Source organism: Anomaloglossus baeobatrachus, chromosome 3 (genome assembly GCF_048569485.1).
Source record: "Anomaloglossus baeobatrachus isolate aAnoBae1 chromosome 3, aAnoBae1.hap1, whole genome shotgun sequence".
Classification (NCBI taxonomy): Eukaryota; Metazoa; Chordata; class Amphibia; order Anura; family Aromobatidae; genus Anomaloglossus; species Anomaloglossus baeobatrachus.
In genome coordinates, this window is record NC_134355.1 from 331,737,619 (window position 1) to 331,741,721 (window position 4,103).

A 4,103-nucleotide genomic window follows, 5' to 3' on the forward strand; every position below is an offset into this window, starting at 1 on the left:
TGACCACGAGCAGGTCTGGGTGCATATCTAGACCCTGCCTAATAGTCCCTGTATCTAGTAGCATACATGGAGATCTTTGGAAAAAGTATTTCCAAAGACCGTTTATGAGATGCTAATGAGAATTGTGACTAGTCGCAGGGTTGTTAGCTCCCTCAACTAGTCTGCCCACTTATCATGTAATTACGCCCCTGTGGGCGTGATAACATGCTATTCAATGCCGAGTGTCACTGCATCTCTGTACATTGGCACGCGTACCTCTCGGTATTAAGTGCGTCCAGTGTAGGTTCCCTGCGCATGATCAGAAATCATCACATTTCCTGTCATGCGCACTACACCTCTCTGAAGCTGCGACGTGTACACCCGGCTTTAGAGTAGTGACTGGAAGTGCAATGACATCTGTTCATGCGCAGTGAGCCTACACCCGGTGTCGGACACATGGAATACTTAGAGGTATGAGCGGCCTTGTATAGAGATGCAGTGATACTAGGCATTCTATAGCATTCTATAACACAGGGGCGTGATTAAATGGTAAGTGGGCAAACTAGTCGGGGAAAACAACGCTGCTGCAACTAGTCGCAGCCCTCATTAGCATCTCATAAATAGTCTTTAGAAAAACTTTTTCTAAAGATTTCTTTATGTATGCTACTATATGCTGGGACTATTAGACAGGGATTCTTGATATGCACCCAGAACTGGTCGTGCTTCTGGGTGCCCTGGGGTCCTGACAGGTTCCCTTTAAAAGGGGCTGACTGGTTAAAAAAATCTTTACAAAGGTTACTTTTATGACCCTAAGCAATCATAATGTACTACGTGTAAAATCCTTGGTAGTAAGGCCGGTTTCAGACGTCCGTGTTTCAGGTACGTGTGACATCCATTTTTAACACGGATGCCACACGTACCCATGTTATTCTATGGAGTTACACACATGTTCGTGTTTTCACATGGACCTTGTGGCCCCGCACGCACACAAGGAGACATGTCAATTTTTTTTCTCCGTCAGCAGTGATGTCACATAGCCCGCACACTGATGTGATCCATGTGACATCAGTGTGACCCATACCGGAGAAAACACGTGTCTTTGAAATAAAAAAGATTTTCTATATTCACCTGTATCCAGTGCTGCTTTCTTTGGCTCTGCTGTCTCCTGATGACCCCCCCGCAACACCTACGCTACAGCGGGTGTCATGACTGTGACTTCACAGGTTCATCAGAGTTCATTGGGAACTCCGATGACCTCCTGGACGTCACTGCACACACACTGCTTGCTGGCTACTCACCTGTCACTGGCGTGTCTGTCCCGGATGCTGTCCCTGACAATGCTCCTGCTTCCAGGTCCAAGGTGCAATGAATATTTTATGAGCATAATTAGCGGGGTCAGAAGCAGGGGACAGCAGAGCTGAAGACCGTAGCTTTGGATACAGGTGAACATAGAAAATCTTTTTAATTAAAAGACACGTGTTTTCTCCGGTACGTGTCACACGTATTCAAACACATGTCACACGTGTGGGACCCGCATGACCATACCCATGCTTGTAGCTTGTACCTGACTAAACACAGACGTCTGAAACCAGTGTTCATTCCTATACAGCATTTAACATTGTATGTTAAAATTAGTTGGCTATCCATGTAATGCAGGGGTGTATGCCCTGTAACCCACAATGCAGTTCTGCACCCCCCCCACACCATTGGAACACAAACGTTCCTGTCTGTAACTTCGTCGTTTGAAAGACAATTGCATTCTTCTTATGCAGAGAAGTGAGTTCCATTAGGTCAGCTCCTATTTTCCTTCCCTGTACAAAACCAACATAATAAGAAAATGAGCAAATACCCTGCTGTAAGTAAATTAAATAAATAGTAACAGTAAATAACACAGGGTTCTTAGTACTTTGCACTCATACTAACATATAGTGTGGCTCATTTCTTTTTTTTCTTTCCCTATACAAGTCAAAGATTTCAATGCATGTGTTGCTGCTCAAATGTAGTTTCCATGTCCGTCTCATATTTGAGACAGACCCCAGCAGTCTTGGAAACCTTTTGGTAGCCTGTGATCTTTCACCGTATGTGCTGCGCTATTTGATCAGTGTGTAAGTTGTATATTACCGCAGACACACATTGCTAAGAAAAATACTTCCTTTTTATACAAATGGCTTAAAGGCATATACTGTTAATGTCAGAAGAGTTTCAGATGAGAACACCAAACTTTTCAAGTCTTTCATTTTTGTGTTATACAGTTCTGGCAAAAATTAAGAGACCACTTCCAAATTTTCAGTTTTTCTGATTGTTCTCTTTTATAGGTATAGTTTTGAGTAAAATGTAAATTGTTCTTTTATTCTATAAACTACTGACAACATGTCTCCGAATTTCCAAGCAATACATTTTGTATTTATTTTCTGAAAATAGAAATGGTCAAAATAACAAAAAAATGCATTGCTTTCAGACCTCAAATAATGCAAAGAATACAAGATCATAATCATTTAGAAACAACAATACTAATGCCTTAATGCCTTAACTCAGGAGGAGTTCAGAAATCAATATTTTGTGCAATAACCATGATTTTTAATCACAGCTTTCATGCGTCTTGGCATGCTTTCCACCAGTCTTTCACACTGCTTTTGGGTGTGTGTTGAATTTTCTTTACCTTTACCAGCTTTGCCCAAAACCTAGTTGTGTAATGGTTAGACGGAGACCTGGAGAGGTGTACAAGCCACAGTGTCTTGCTCCCACTGTGAAATTTTGGGAAGGATCAGTGATGATCTTGGGATGCTTCAGGAAGGCTGGAATTGGGCAGGTTAATCTTTGCGAAGGACGTATGAATCAAGTCGCATACAAGGTTATCCTGGAAAAGCAGTTGCTTTCTTCTGCTCAGGAAATGTTCCCCAATTTTGAGGATTGTTTTTTTCCAGCAGGACAATGCACCATGCCACACAGCTAGGTCTATCAATGTGTGGATGAAGGACCACCACATCAAAACCCTGTCATGGCCAGCCCAATCTCCAGATCTGAACCCCATTGAAAACCTCTGGAATGTAATCAAGAGGAAGTTGGATAGTCACAAGGCATGAAATTAGAAGAATTGCTTAACTTTTTGCCTCAGGAATGGCATAAAGTCATCCAAAAGCAGTGTGAAAGACTGGTGGAAAGCATGCCAAGACGCATGAAAGCTGTGATTAGCAATCATGGTTATTCCACAAAATATTGATTTCTGAACTCTTCCTGAGTTAAAACATTATTAGTATTGTTGTTTCTAAATAATTACGAACTTGTTTCTTTGCATTATTTGAGGTGTCTGAAAGCACTGAATAATTTTGTTATTTTGACCATTTCTCATTTTCAGAAAATACAAAATTTTTGCTTGGAAGTTCAGAGATGTCAGTAGTTTATAGAATAAAATAACAATTTACATTTGTACTCAAAAATATACCTATAAAGAGAAAAATCAGAAAAACTGAAAATTTGGAAGTGGTCTTGTAATGTTTGCCAGAACTGTATATTGCAAGGGATTGCAATGTCTTGCAAGTCAGAGGAAGTTGGAGACCCCATTCCCCACTCCCACTAATCACTTGAAAGAATATTTAGAAGCACTCGAATGCAGAAGTACTGAGCTTAGAAGACAGAAGAGATAATCTGCACGCATTTAGTGTTGTACCAGCGCAATAGATAGCAAATCTATAGATCCATATGCAGCACGGTACGCACACTTAAAGGGAACCTGTCAGGTCCAATATGCACCCAGAGCCACGAGCAGTTCTGGGTTCATATTGCTAATTCCTGCCTAACCGTCCTTGCATCTATTAACATAGATAAAGAGATCTTTAGAAAAATTATTTCTAAAGATCTTTTCTCATATGCTAATGAGCGACCGACACTGGATTTCGATCATGCGCACTACTTCAGTTTGAAGCCAGGACACGTACACCCGGCTTCATAGAGCCATGGCTGAAACTTCGGAGTCATGCACACAGCCGAAATCGCCTGTCGGACACGATGGCAGCGGAGAGGTGAGTGAGATCATCCTCTGACGCGCATTCATTAGCATGATAGTACACCCCTGTGGGCTTGCTAACATGCTAATGGGGTCGACCAGCCAGGGGAACTAACGCCCA